Source organism: Rattus rattus, chromosome 2 (assembly GCF_011064425.1).
Source record: "Rattus rattus isolate New Zealand chromosome 2, Rrattus_CSIRO_v1, whole genome shotgun sequence".
Classification (NCBI taxonomy): domain Eukaryota; kingdom Metazoa; phylum Chordata; class Mammalia; order Rodentia; family Muridae; genus Rattus; species Rattus rattus.
The window spans coordinates 74,479,908-74,495,913 of NC_046155.1; the positions used below are offsets into that span (position 1 = coordinate 74,479,908).

Below are 16,006 nucleotides of genomic sequence, written 5' to 3' on the forward strand. Positions count from 1 at the left end.
TTTTTTCAGAGCTGGGGACTGAACCCAGGGCCTTGCACTTGCTAGGCAAGCGCTCTACCACTGAGCTAAATCCCCAACCCCCAGAATTTCATTCTTAACCGATCTGTGCACCCTGCACAATCCATATGGATATCTGAATGGCACTAAAATTTTGGTTGTGAGATTCATATATTACAGAATGGACAGCTTCGGCAGGATTCATCCTCAGAGATGCTGAACTGACCTGCTTGACCCCTGCATCCGGTTGCTGCCTAAAACAGCTTTGGATATTGCTGCCGATTCCAGGTCACCTCACCTCATCCAACCTTTCAGATGGATCTGGTCAGAACTTCAGTCGGGCTCTGAACCTTCCAAATATGTAGAGACTGAATAACAGATGCTAAAGCTAGCTTTCTAAAGTCTAACCAGTTTTCCTAATTCTCCTAACCCTCCCATCCCTTCAGAAAACCTCTCATCACCCATATTCAGCAGGAAGAAGCTATGGAGAGTCATCAGCCTAATTCCCTGGGGATGGGTGTCATTTTGAAGGATGATTTGGAAATGGTCATAATTTTAAACAGGGGGGAATAGATGGGATGGACTCCTAAATTTTATTCTTGAAAAAAGCATTGAGTAGCCATAATCTTAAATGATAGAAATCTTTATAATGGATACAGATTATAGCTATAATTTCTTACATTGGTATAGAATTTATATTGATACAGGTTTTAAGTTTTCATTGGTATGAATTTATATATTGATACAAAATTTGAGATTAATATTGTTGCTCTTAGATAGGCTTATGCAATTAATTTAAGGATATGAGGCTTAAATTGTTTTAAGATGATTAAGCAACACAAGTTAAGGGCCAGATAACAAACTCATGGTTATGTTAGATTCTGATTTAATTATAATAAAGTGCTTTCAACTTACTCAAATAGAAATGGCTAAGAGTAGCTAAGGTTTAACAGTTCAAAATAAATTACTTAGTCTTCAAAAACATCAGAAATCCACATAATGTGGCATTTAATGTTATTTCATTATTAAGAATCACTTGACAATGAGAAATGTCTGTTCTGGACAGTTTCCCTATTCTCTTTCAAAGAAAAATTGAGCATCTTTACCTCCAGGTGAGATTGCTTATCATGGCAAGGTAGCCATGGGGCAGAAATCGCCTATTTCATCTGAAGACAAAATACTGTCTGGGAAAAGGACACACTATGCAGAAGAGTCGACTGTTAGCTCTGCCATGACAAGGTAAGCAGTCCTTCATGATCCTGCTTTGCAAAGCTCTGTCAGGTAATCCTGGACCCAAAGGCTGAAAACAGGTGCTCCAACATTATAAGAAATTAGGGGGCTGTCCAACTAGTCAGCTGTCTCTGCAATTGTTTAAGCTTGAGAAGCTGTGTTTGATGCTTTCTATATATTTCTCTCTATATTTCTCTCTATCCAGGTAATGTTTAAGTTGTTTTTGGATTTCTGACAGGGTTGAAGACTGGTTATAGTCTCATAATCAAACTCAAGTTGTTTAACATTGAGACAGAGGTTATAGAATGAAAGACGTGGTTTTCAGATGGTGTTACTGGCTAAGATCTAAACATAATCCAGGAATAGAATCCTAATTCTTTGTTAGAAGTGATAGTAGAGGGGCTGGGGATTTAGCTCAGCGGTAGAGCGCTTACCTAGGAAGCGCAAGGCCCTGGGTTCGGGTCCCCAGCTCCAAAAAAAGAACAAAAAAAAAAAAAAAAAAAGAAGTGATAGTAGAGTATTTTATCTAATTGACAAACAAGATGAACTGGACATTACTTGTGTGCCATACTTTGTAATTTACATGATTGTTGTGGTTTTGTTCTAGGGAGATGAGTTTTTTGTGGCTGTTTTTTTTTTGTTTTTTTTTTTTTTGAACAGAAAAGGTAAAGTGTAGGGGTGGTTCTGATGCTAAGGTCCTGTTCCTCAATTGGTTCTTGATCGAACAAGATACCAGCAACCAATGACTGAGTATGGGGCAGGACACTTAGAGTTGCTTAGGAGAATGACACAGGGAGAATCCAATCTAGGGCACTGGGGAAGAAGGAGGAGGCAGTAGCAGTAGGAGGTAAAGCCAGCCAGCCATGTGAGATTTTGGTTGGAGTGGCCAATGGCCACTCTATATGATTGTCCGTGTGGTGGCAGGGGAGGTTTAGGAGTGCCCAGTCAGATTAACTGGCGTGTGTGTGTGTGTGTGTGTGTGTGTGTGTGTAAAACTGGGTGGGGGCTGGTAGTGCAGTTCACCTGGAGCTAAAAGCAAAACCTACACACTACATATAGCCCTTGACTCAACCTTAGTAATGTTCATCTGTCCCTCCAAAGCTGGCTCTGGTATGCCATTATTACAGTTTGTATTCATGGGCCATCTGAAACCCTCTTCATCCACCCTGTTCCATTCATCCTCTTGGGCCATTGGCTAATAACTGCAGGGTAGAAGAAAGACTCACAGTTCTCTACTCTAGGTTCTAGATCAAATTCAGGTCATCAGACTTGCACAGCAAGCATATTTACCCTCTGAGCCATCATCACAACCTAAACTTATAATTTTAAAACTTGTATTTTCTGTCTGAAGTTTTTTTACAAAAACACTGAGAAACACAGGTAGTCACTACCACTGTATTATACACATTCTAAAATTGAAACCTGGAGTTTATGCTCAACATCATATCGATGTTATTTTGTGTATGTGTGTGCCAAGGATTGTATCCAGGAGCCTCATGAACTCTGAACTCTGAACTCGGCAGTGTATTGCTGAGTGCCCTCTGTCTGGGTTTGTAGGAAATGAGTCACATCAAAAGGGCTGGAGAGAGGACTCAATGGTTAAAAGCACTTTTCTTGCAGAAGACCTGGGTGACCACGAGATCACCTGTGATATCAGATCAACCTTCATGGGATTGCAGCTAACATTTATTTTATTGATTAATGGCCCCAAAGCCCAGGATAGTGATGCTGGCGACTCATTTGTCAAACAGAAGCCATGAATTTCCTTTAAATAAAAAGATGAAGGCTGTGGACTTCATATAGGGGGAAAAAAAAACCACGTGAGGTTAAGATCAAGGACAACCAACAACTATGACAACACTCACTTCTAAACTCAGCACTCAAGAGGCCCAGGCAGGAGGATCAAGATTGTGAGGCCAGGGGCTATCAAGATGGATCAGAAGTTAAGAGTGCCTGTTTTTCCTGCAGAAGACCAGAGTCAATTCCCACCACCCATAAGATGGTTCGCAACCATCTCTACAGTTCCAGGGGATCTGATGTAGTCTCCTAACCTCTTTAGGCACCAAGCATACACTTGGTAGACTCACACACATGTAGGCAAAGTACGCATAAAGTAAATGACTAAATCTAATTAAAATAGACCAGACAGCCCTCTGCAGCAGGTAATGGAAGGCTTCTCTGTCTCTGACCATGACTATTAACAACCACAACCAACCCTCCTAAAGGACCAACAACCACCAACTCCACCTCTTGGGGTCCTGGCATTTATGCCCGCTCTGAAAAATTCTAGGAATTCCAAACATTACACACTTGCAGAAACTGTCATCATCGTCGTCATCATTCATCGTCATCGTCATCATCATCACCAGCAGCAGCTGCAGCACCTACAACTGTGGAGCTGTAGTCTGAGTGATGGCTCCACGGGCTCAGATATTTGAACGTCTGCTTCATGGTTGGTGGACAGTTTAGGAAGGATTAGAGGCATGGCCTTGCTGGAGGAGGCTTGTCACTGAGGGTGGGGGCTTCAAAGGCTAAGTCACCTCCAGTCTCACTCTCCCTGCCTCCATCCTGCTGATCAGATGTAAGCTCTCAGCTACTGATTCAGTGCCTGGCCACCTGCCTGCTGCCACACTCCCCACCATGATGATAATGGACAAACCTCTGAAACTCTAAGCCAGCCCCCAATCAAATGATCTGCTTTATAAGTCACACTGGTTATGGAGTCTCTTTACAGCAATAGAACAGTGAGGTGCAAATCAACATAAAAGCAAGGAGGTCAAGCAAAGGACAGAAGGTGAGAGGATAATTAATACTTTTATCCAGGCTCCTACCAGGAGGTGCTGCTCCCACCCAGGGGCACCTCCCCACGTCAATCATGGCAAGACTTCCTGGCGACTTGACACTGATACCAACTACAATAAATACCTGGCTAGTGTCCATGAAACTCTGGGTTCCGTGTCTGAATGACTTCAGACATTGGGTGTGGTTGACACACCTGTGATTCCAGCTCTCAGGAAGGGAAGGACGGACTCTCAAGGCCATGCTTTGCAACAGAGCAAGTTCAACACCAGCTTGGGTGACATGAAGAATAAGTTGTTGTCGTTGATGATGATGTTGTTCTTGTTGAGCACAAGGACTCGTGGCTGTTACCGCAGCATTTGGATATGTGATGTAGGAGTTCACAGACAACTGGGACTATTTAGGGAGACCTTGTGGGCGTAGGAAGCAAGTGCTGAGGGTATGGCTCACGCATAGGCCTTGAAACCCTCACGTCACAAACAAAATAAGCAAGAGAAAAACAAGATAAGAATAAGATACTGGATTCCTCAGTATTGTTTTTGATACAGCTGAGACCTTCCCATCAGCTCAAGAATCATTTACTCCTTCCTTGTCTACTTTAGAGGGGTTAGGCCTAGAAGACCAGTGAAACTGCTTTTGGCTAGTTTGTGAGTTCTTTCTTCCACCCTTTTGCCCCTCTTTTCTTCCTCCCTTTCAATCCTATAACTCTAGATAAGAGGGGAAAAAAGGACAGAGGGGAAAGGAAAGAGATCACTGAATAAAGCAATGGGTCAGAAAGGGGGTGACATTATTGGTAAACTACTTCCTGCTGATTAGGGGTGTCGACTTCCTTGGGGAAAGTTTGATCTTCACCATCAGGATATCTAATTTCTTCTTGTTCTTTCTCCTTTGTACATGACTACTTAACAAACCTTGACCAACAACAACCAAAAACCAACCAACAGCCTACACTTTCAGGGCCCTAGCATTTATATACCCTCTGAAAAGTCCCAAGAACTCCAAATCTCACACAATTGAAGCAAGTATCTACATCTGGTAAAATCAGCCTCCTGCTAGCACACAGGGCAAATCATGGTCAGCTGCTGGGGACACCTGAAGCATCTCCATATCCCACAGGTGGGGTTAAATGAGAACACTTTATTATACTATTTCTGTGTCTTTTAAAGAAACCAAAATGCCAACATTGTCACTACAATTCCCACACTCTGTCTGAAGCCATTAATTGTGGTGTGTGTATTGGGGAATTATCAATGAAGTGAGCACTTTTCGGGTCAGTGGCCAAGGCTTTCAGGAGAACTCTCCTGCTCTTTCCACTGGAGCAGCTTTGCCCTTGATGTAGGGAAAACAGCAGCAGCTGAGCAGTCCTACTGCCCATGTCAAACTGCATCTCTTTTTACATAATTTTAGTTTCTCACTTGAGATCTTCATCTATAATTCCTGGATGACAATGAGTCCTTGGGGAATCAATCCACTCCTTCCCAAGACCATCCCCACTGTCCCCGAGGGCAAAGGGATATCTTATAACATTGAATTTGGGGGTAGAGTCAGATGTTTATCTGGCCAGCTCTAGAGCAACACTGCCAGCTGCAGCCTGCATTAGACCTGCACTGCTTAGTTGAGGTTTGGGGTCTGCATGTTCCTCCTTGGCTGACGGGGAAAACAGCTCATCATTTTTCCTGGGGGACCTCAAGCCAGGCCCCAAGGCTGTTTCCTGATGCTAAGAAATGACCGTGAATCTCTCTCTTCGCCTACACTCACTGGTCCAGTGGCAAACCCTAACTTATTGCCTGCACGCTGCCTAGGCCTCCTTTCTGGTTTATATTTAGGAAAACCATTGCCCTTAGAGAAGCCTAGTTCACACTCTTGTTGCAAATGAGCATGTTCCCCACAGTTAAAGCACCAAGCATTTTGAGAGCTGAGACTTTGAGTGGATTGGTCACAGTCTCTTTGGGAATGACTGTACTTCCCGCAATTGAAGAAACAGGCGTTTTGATATCAGAGACCTCTAGCTAGAGCTTGACCTATATGACATTAGCATGCTTACCTCTGCCCCCTGAGTGTTAGGACTAAAGGTATGTGTCACCTTCACAAGGCTGCCATATTTTCTTCAACTGTTGTTATGTCTGTGACTGTCTGTCTGTCTGTCTGCCTATCCACTTACCTACCTATCTATACAAATGTTACCTCTCAGCACTCCTTAGCTGCCCACAGTCCTTTATCTAGGCTTGGGTCCTCGTGGGCATTCCTCTTTCTCTCCTTCTTTCTTCCTTCCTTCCTTCCTTCCTTCCTTCCTTCCTTCCTTCCTTCCTTCCTTCCTTTCTTTCTTTCTTTCTTCCTTCCTTCCTTCCTTTCTTTCTTCCTTTCTTCCTTTCTTCCTTTCTTTCTTTCTTTCTTTCTTCTTCTCCTCTTCTTCTTCCTCTTCCTCCTCCTACTCCTCCTCCTCTTCCTCCTCCTCCTCCTCCTCCTCCTCCTCCTCCTCCTCCTTTCTTGCTGTTGTTGAATTTATTGTAGGAAGTTGGCTGTCAAATGCTGTATCATGCTTCCAACTGTTACTAGGTGGTGATGCAGGTGAAGTCAAAGGTTGAGGGGACAGTCAGGGGTTCTGCAGGCAAGGTTCAAGGAGCCTCAGATGCCCTCCTAAGAAGTGGCCAGGCCAACAGGTCACTAGGCAGATGACGTTCCCTAACAGACTCTGGACACCAAGTTCACAGCCAGCTGAAAACACTTGGGGTGGGCTAGGCAACCTGATGTTGTACAGAGAGGGCTCAGCCTCGTGCCATCTGCTTCTCCTCTCTGCTGTGCTGGGCTAGACTCACTGCTGTGACACAGCAGCCTGTGCAGAAGTTTGTGCCTTCTTTAAGGGATATTTGCAAACATTCCCTGATGCCCAATTATTTCAAGATACTTTATTTTCAAAATGGGTCACAACCTAGGCTTTTGGCCCATTCTGCCCATGTACAAGCTACAAATGCTTGCTCAGCAGTCGAGGGGCCCTCATTAGTATCAGGTCTGAAAAGTGAATAAAAATCCATATAAAATATTCAAAGTTTCCATAGAAACCCAGCAAGTGTAACACCCTCCCCCCATCTCCTAGCCTTTCATACTGCATTGGTGCCAACCCTACTCTTACAGAGATTCCAAACTAGCAGTAATTAAGTTAAATGGTTCCCCCAAATGCTTTAACTCAAGCTAAACTTGCAGGAAAGAGCTACAAGAATGGCATCTGCACATTGATACTGGCAGAAGCACAGGCTGCAGGGTGACGGTCCATCTCGCTCTCCTGGGCACAAGCATGGGCAGAGTGCCAGCATCCTGCTCCTCCACTTCTGTTGGGAAGCCCTGACTCTGGATCCATGACATTACATAGTAGATGTCTGGCCTCTGGAACCCATTGAAGATAGAAGCCGCAGCAACAGTGTATGCACCCATGTTCTCAAACAGCATCCAATCACCCACATGCATTTCAGGCAGGTTACAGAGCTCGATGATCTGATCAAGGCCATCACAGGTTGGTCCCCAGATGCTGGATAAGTAATACTTCTCATACTTCTCTCTCTCTTCACATGTGCATGATCATAAGGAATGCAGTTAAATGATGCTTATACTCCATCATTCACACAATACAAGAAGGTTTGCTCATTGACTCATCTTCATTGTCAGAGCTGGGCCGCTCCTGCCACAGGGTACTTTTGGCAATGATGTTGCCTGCAAGGGTGAAAGCTGATATGAAATAGTATCTGCCTGGCTCAGCTATGATTCTCATGCCAGTGTCTGGTGGGAAGCACCTGTCCAGGGCTGGGTGGATTACACTGTGATCCCTTCAAAGTTAAACTTTGTATCTTCAGATCCAGGAGAGCCACCGCCATTATCAAGCAGATATATGCTGACACCAACAAAGACACAGCAGGCGTCTGACACTGCCTGCAGGAAGGTCTCAGGGTCAGTACATCTACTGTCCACAGGGAAGCTGATGCCAATGACGTCAATAGTTAGCTCTTTTGCCTGTTCCACGAGAAGCCTGCTGGTTTTGAGTGTGGCACCAAACTTAACCCTGAGGTGACAAACTGCTTTGGAACCGTCAGTGGCAATCCGCAAAACCAACTTTGCCTCTGGATGTGCTCTGGTGACTTTCACCAATTCAATCTCACTGTCAAAAATCATCATATGGACTCCATTACTGGCAGCATACTTGATCTGAGACACTTGTTTACAAGGATTTGCATAGGTAATCCTCTCTGCAGGCACCCCAAGCCCCCACACCAACTGTATTTCAGTCTTGCTTGCACAGTCAAATCCTGTCCCAGTGGCAGGCAGGGTGCTTACTGTGGCTCTGCTGTCATTACACTTGACTGTGTAAAAGGGAGTCACCCAGGGAAGAGCTTTTAGCCACCTCTGATGCTTCCTTAGAATGTCTCCAAGGTCCACAGCATAGAAAGCATCCTTATCGTCAGAGGAAGAAACTTCATTGATCTTTTGGTCCAGAATGTCCTTAGCAGTAAAGCCTTCATCAAGGATGTGGCGTTCAAACTCTTCCTTGGTAAAGCTGCTCCTGGCTCTCGAGCCCCCCATGACCCCGACCCGAGGTGGCGTGGAGCTGCTGGCTGAGGGACTGGCCGAGCCTTCCCCTTTCTGTGTTAGTGTGTCTATTGGTGTCATCCTTACGAACTGTCACGTTTAAGCTGTCATATTGGCGAGACTTCATGAGTTTAACTTCTCTGACATTTCTAGGAGATTCAATCTCAACTAAATGCCCTGTTACTCTGGCACTGACCCTCTTCCTGCCATGCTGCCTTCCTCAATGTCCCTTGACCCTCAGGTACAGGAACTGTGTTGTAGATGAATCCACTGGGACTGGCCTCCACCACTCTGCATTTTGATTGGTTATTGTTTTTTTGTAATGGTCTCTATCTGCTGCCAGGAGCGGTTTCCTACACGAGGGGTGAGAATCACATTATCTGTGGGTATTAAACACAAGTACTTAGAATGCAGCTAGGAATTATGCTGGTTTGGTAAAGTGACACTCTCCTCCCACATCCATGTCTGCACTAGTCCTGGATGGCTGGTTGCCAGGGTCAGGCATGATTCCTCTCTTGTTGAGTAGACCTACATGCAATTAGCGAAGTGTTGGTTACTGCCTAATGTGTGCTACTACTGCTCCTTTGGGGTTATTGGGCCTGCCGGTCATTGCTGTGGTTTACAGAAGTCATTCCGGACTGGAGAGATGGCTCAGCAGTTAAGAGCACTGACTGCTCTTCCGGATGGTCCTGAGTTCAAATCCCAGCAACCACATGGTGGCTCACAACCATCTGTAATGAGATCTGATGCCCTCTTCTGGTGTGTCTGAAGAGAGCTGCAGTATACTTACATATAATAAATAAATAAATCTTTACAGAAGTCATTCCTGGGCAGAAAGGACTATTAGTTGCTTCCTTCCTGTATGGGTTTGCATGGTGCCTTCTGGTAGTCTTCAGGGAAGAAGGGTTCAGGTCAGATCGAGCTTGGGTCCCTGGATCCTTTGTTTGAAGTGCATGGTGTCTTCAGAAATGGGGACTTACATTTCACCTCTAGGGGGCGAGCAAGGGCAGAAGCATTAGCCTATACTATTTTGGGAGTCTCTGGGTCACTCCTGTTCAACAACTCAAAGGAGGGCTTCTCAGCCTGGTGTTGGGTTTTTTGTTAGATGGTCCATGGCTCTCTGGAGGAGCATAGTTAGCCCACCCGGGAAAGTTTCATTCAAACCATTTGTGCGCACATACAGACACAGACTTCCATGTATTCTAGGTGTCTTTAAGTTAATACTTAATAGATGAATTCTTACAACATTTTCAGACTCCTCCTTCCTCTGTGTGTATCCCCCTCTCTCCTAATTAGAGCCCCACCCCCACCCACATCTGCCCTTCCCCACTGTACTCTGCTACCCCCTGTCTACTGCTCCCCAACCCCAGCCATGGTCCCTTTTTACTTTCCTGGTTAATGAAGTTACTCCAGGTTACATGCTCATACCTGATGATTTGGAGGTAGGAACCTCAGTGACATTTGTTTTTCTGGGTCTTAGTTGATGTAAGACCAAGAAGCATTTAGCTATGCAAGCAAGCCCGGGTCCTCTCACAGTCTGTTGAATCCTATATATACTCCCTTAAGTGTCCTCCACAGGACTTGCCTCCGCATGTGAGTCTGTCTCAGCTGACATCACTCTGCCAATCATCCTGAGTCCATGGAAGCTGCAAGAAGCAGAAACCACCAGAAGTTTTTTGGTGCATTTTTCTCTATGGCATCCTGACAAATGGAGTTCAACTACACGATGTCTGTAAGACAGACCAATACATGCCTGTAGTTATGGAAGAATCCTTCTTCATGTGTCCTTTCACGTGCTTGCTTTAGCAAAACATCCTTTCAACTCTGTCAATTCCAGTGAAATGTTCCTTCACGAATCTGCCTTAGCCTTTCACCTGTGTCTGCTTCAGTGAAATGTTCCTACACATGTTGGTCCCGGGACAACACCATCCACCACAACAGACTTTCTGAAGAACTCTTAAGTTTTCACTTCAAAGTGCAAACCCTTTCTTTTCCCACTGTCCTCATGTAGACCTCCAGCAGAAGGTATGACTCAGATTAAAGGTTTGCCTCAAGATCTGGACTAAAGGTGTTTGTCTTCCAGCCTCAGGATCTAGACCGATAGCCTGTGTCCTCCAGCCTCAAGAACTGGGTCACAGGTGTGCTCTCCACTTCTCAGATCAAGTTGACAATGAGAAGAGCCACCACAATCCACCCCTTGATACAAATCATATCTCTTGTCCAAACGAAAACAATAACCATGTCATAAATACACATAACATGATAAAACTAACCCTGTACAACTGCAAGGGCACTGTAGATATAGAAAAGGTCAATGTCCTTTACATCATTTAATAGCTCAAACTTAAATATGATTACTAGTGGTAAAGAAAACACAGATATCTGTACAAATTCATTCTCAACAAAAAAATAAAACAGAAGCACTCATGGCATTACAATCCTCATGTCTGTAACTAATAATGCAGCCTTAGCTGGTGTTTATAACTACCTTCCTCTACTACCCTTTCTGTATCTCCTCTACTCTCTACCAGCACCTCAGCAGGTCTTGACTCTTTTCCTGGAGGTGTGACCCATAGCTTCAGTCCTGATGCATCTGTGCCCTTTGTCATTCTGCTTGGATTAGGCTGATGTCATTTCCATTGACTTTAATCACAGGGCCTGGTAGCACTCAGAGATGCCCTGGATGCCTAAAGGATCCGCTGCGCTCCAGACCTAATCCTTCTTACCTCCATTGTGGGGAGACAATCCAATTTCCCCATGGTAATCTGGCTCTCTCACCCTCCTAACACTATTATTCCTCTCTCAGTCTGTTGGTTTAAGGGCATTAGAAACCCCAAATAATCAGGGGGAGTCTGAGCTTCCAGTTCAATGGAATGTTTGTTGTGGTTCCTGACAGCACTACTCCCTGATCTCAAACCAAATTTTCTGGGCCAGCAGAACTTAGGGTTGTGAGGACAGGAAGCAAAAATTTTCCTAGTGGGTCACTAGGAGAGAAAGTAAGTGGAACTATTCCCTTTTCCATCCCTTGATTCCTGGACTCATAGATCCTGGCTACAGGAGAAACTACCATATATCAGACACTGATTAAAGCATATATTGCATTCTGAAGAACCCTGCCCAGCCCTCCATGTGGCTGCCATCTAATTGTTGCTGTAGCTGTGTCTTCAAAAGGCCATTCTATCTATCAGGCCAGCTCCTTCAGATGGTGGGGAACATGGTAAGACCAGTGGATTCCATGATTGTGGACCCACTGTCGCACTTCTCTGGCTATGAAATGAGTTCCTTGGTCAAAAGCAATACCGTATGGAACACCATGATAATACCATGATGACAAGGCATTCTGTAAGTCCACAGATTGAAAGCTTACATGTTTCAAAACCTTACTTTAATAAGTGTACATAAATGCTTTAACCTCCCTTCTAGCCCACCACCCACCAGAGGTAGTGGAAAGGAAAGGTTAGTAAGGCATAGAAGTGTGTGGACCTGTTTAGAAAAAGTGCCTTGGACTGAATCCAATCTGCATCGCCAGGTTGTCAGCAGTTCAGTTCACACAAATCAGCGGCAGTTCCATCCACTCACAAACACCATTCATGAGTCAGCAACAGCAGTTCGATCCAGAAGAAACCACAAAGCTCTACCCAATGCTGAAGCCTCTGGAACACCATCAGGAGTTCGTTGGTGTGTTTCTCTCATGAAGTCATGACAAACAATGACGAGCAAAGACTGTCAAAGTGACCTAATACCTCACAGCATCGTCAGCAAAAACCAGCATCACTAAAACCCAGTGATGACCGACAAAGAGTGGCAAGGCACACCAATACCACAGAGCGTCATTCACTGTCTGTTGGGTTATGTTGATACCATTTCCAAACATCAAGTGTTCTCTCAAGCGTCTGCTCTAGCAAAATATCACATCCCCTTTCCCAGCCTGCCTCCAGAAAACACCATGTGTCCATTCTCAACAAAACATCCTCCCCCGTGTCTTCTTCAGCAAAAGCATCCTCTCATAAGACAGTTTTCAGAAAAACATCACACGACACAACTGAGTCTCCAAAGAAACCAGAAATTTCCACTTTAACAGATGGTAGTTTCAGCAGAAGCATTACAGGCAGGAAAGCCAAACCCATAACCAGAATACGGATCTACTCTGGCAAGCACAAAACATTGCCCTTTCCATGGAGGAAGTGGTCCAATGTAGTCTGTAGAGTAAAGAATCAAAATGGGAACTCCATCTCACGCTAGTGCTGGGACCGGCAGGCCACATTGCGTCAGAGGTCTCATTTGGCCAACCACACTTGGCAGACTCTCTGGCCCAGAGTTTTCAAATCGTCTCCACCTGACTCACTAAGTTCCTACTTTCTATCTCACACTACCACTGGCTACTCTCTGGTCCCTTCGGCAGTCTCCCAGCCTCCATGACCAGCCCCATCAGCCGCCGTCTCTCGAGGCTCTCTGCTGTGGGCTCGGCTCATAGTCCCTGCATTCGCCCTCCCCACCCCCACGGTTTTAGTCACAACTCCCAGTAACCCATTAAAATCAAAACTCAATAAGCTCGTAGTTTATCAATCAGATTTATTATCGGTAAATTCTCACTCCACAAAATATCCACACAATAAACTCACAACCAATTGATATTAATATAAACTGCCCACCTAAATAAGACAAATTGTCCACAAAAATCCATCTCTTATGAAATATTCATAGAGAAATATTCATACCTGTGGCCACTCAAAGCCGCACAGAACTGGGTTGTTCTTCTCTGCCTCCATCTTGGTTCTCTTCTTTCCTTCTCTCTCCTCTCTCCAAAATTCTGTGCCTGCCTTACTTTTTCACTGCCCAATCACAGGCCTTGCCTTATTTTGTGCCTGCCCTCACCTGCATACAGACATCAGTCCACCATAGTCAAGCTGCCACTAGGTTGCTGATTGGTAACCTTGGGGAATGGTGTCATATCTGGGACTCAGTGTTGGTTTCTTCTGTTAGCCGACGCGGCATTCAGCAGCAGCAGCTGTAGCCAGGTCAGCCTTGGTGAATGGAAATTCATGTTGTTGAGCCCATGCATAACCCCCATCTCTGCCACCATGGCCACGTTGTTCATGTGTCCATTGAGCAATGGCAGGAACAGCTCGAGGAAAAACTGACTGTCCACAGAACAGGTCATCCGGTCTACTTTATCTCTTAATTTCTCCTCAGCTGAAGTCACCTTTTGGGGAGCATTTACATGGGACACAGATATCTTCACATCCTTTGCCATTTGGAGAGATCAATCCACACACTTCTTCCCCAGATGTCTTTCTCATCAATTTTCCAGTCATGATCTTTCCAAGTCTTTGACCATTCAGCCAATCCACTGGCTACAGCCCATGAGTCAGTGAGCAATCGTACATCTGGTTATTTCTTCTTTCAAACAAACTGTACTACCACATGTGCTACCAAAGTTCTACCCTCTGTGAAGATTTCTCTTCACCAGGGTTGTCCCAAAACGGGGTTGTAATATTGCAGCTGTCCACTTCTGGGTGGTGCCTGCATAGCCTGCAGAACCATTGGTAACCCAGGCCCTAGTTCTCTTTTCCTCAGTCAACTGATCATAGGGAACATCCGTGAGGCTATAGGTGCAGTTAAGGCTATAGTTTCCCTGAGCCTTAAAATCCCTTCATCAACACGAAACAGGGAATATCAGGCATCTCCAACTCCTTTTCAGTAGGCTGTCCTCTGATAAACACTTCAGCCAACCAATCAATCAAACGTCTGACACCTCTTTTAACTGTGCAAGCTTCCATATTAAACTTAGAATCTCCACTCTGAGGGTCCATGTCAATAAACTCAGCCTGATCTAGTTATGTTCCTCTGTTATTCCATTCCATTATCCCACACCCTTAAGATCCATTCCCACACATTCCCCAGACTTCTGCTGGTAAGAATTAGTAAACTCATTAAGCTCCTTAGTACTATAGCGCACTATCTCATGGACTGCACTTTCTACCTCCCCTCTAGGACCCTCAGAATAGCAGTCAGAGCTTGTAACCGCTGAGCCTTCTCTCCAACCCTGACGTTTGCTAATCTTAAGAAATCCCACAAAGCTTTACAGAGGACCCATCAAATCAAAGGTCAATATGAACCGTTATGTCTAAAATATCTTGAGTCAGAGCTGACCACTGGGCATCCCTTCCTGCACCTACTTGTGAGCTCACTATAATTTTTGTGGCTGTGACACTGAAGACTGCTACTAGTAAGCCAAAAAGTTATTATTATAATACCCATGTATGCTCTGTTATCTCAATGTTCTGAAATTCCCGTGTTCACCTCCCATCCACCAATCCCCTAACCCTACCCAGGGCCAATCAGTTTAAATATTAGCTGATAATACTTTGCCTAGTAAACCAACTACTCCCCTCCTTGCCCTTTAAACTTTTAATGTCTCTTTTCAGTTTATTGCATGAACAAGTTATACTTGCCCAAGTTAAAAGGGGACCCCAAATGATTACATTATACAAGCTGTGAGGTTTTTAAACTTGCGAGCCACAGCACTTAAAACCCATGAACCTTCATCTGATCCTCCTTAGCCTGTCCAGTCTCTGTCAGGAACTGGCAAATGTTCTTGTGCTGGTCACCCTGTAGCTGAAATACTTCTCCATATTCTGGATGCTCAATTACAGTTCCGTTGCAGGCAGATTTCTTCTTAAGTGCCTTCACTAGTTTCTTTTTATCGTAATCATCAGTGATCCCCTGGACAGGGAGTGGTAAGGGTCTTCCTGCCATTTCTCCGTTGAATTCTTTTATGGATATAATTCTCAGTGCCAGCAGGAAGCAGGTCATCACCTTTACTTGCATCAACAAAGGGGTCAAAAGGTGTGGTTCTGGATAACGGACATACGGTACAATTCCTTTTCTTCAGTGGAAACCACCTGCAGGAGGAGGCTGCAGGAGAAGACAGGCAGGGGTGGGGGTGGGGGATCATTGGGAAACGAGAGAGGGAGGCAGCTGAGTCCTCCACTGCAGCTCAGAGTGACTGGGGTGGCCTCTAAACTTTGAACCTGGTTTTTCCTATTCTGAGAGCAGAGTAGCACACCAATCAGGCTTGTGCGTCCTTTTTGTGGTCCTGAACATTCGGTGTTAGGTTGTGTGTTCAATAAACTATTCTTGTTTAGCTGAGATCAGTGTAAGTACAAGAAGGCAAAGAAGGAACCCTTCCTTTCCCCATTGTCGTCATGTAGGCCTCCAGCAGGAGGTGTGGCCAAGATGAGAGGTGTGCCTCCAGAGCTGGACTAAAGGTCTTCCAGCCTCGGACCTGGATCACAGCTCTGCCCTCCATGTCTGGATTGTAGTTCATTCCATATATAGTCAAAGTGACAAGAATAGCCATCTCAACCTGCAAATTCCATTTTTCTTTATACAGCAGAATGGT

At 44.9% G+C, this 16,006-nt stretch overlaps 2 pseudogenes; both read right to left on the reverse strand.

The window, feature by feature from the left end:
* Nucleotides 1–7,203: 7,203 nt before the first annotated feature.
* On the reverse strand, nucleotides 7,204–8,682 carry LOC116893120 (annotated as a pseudogene).
* A 6,447-nt stretch (nucleotides 8,683–15,129) lies between these two features.
* Nucleotides 15,130–15,559, reverse strand: LOC116893121 (annotated as a pseudogene).
* Nucleotides 15,560–16,006: the final 447 nt, after the last annotated feature.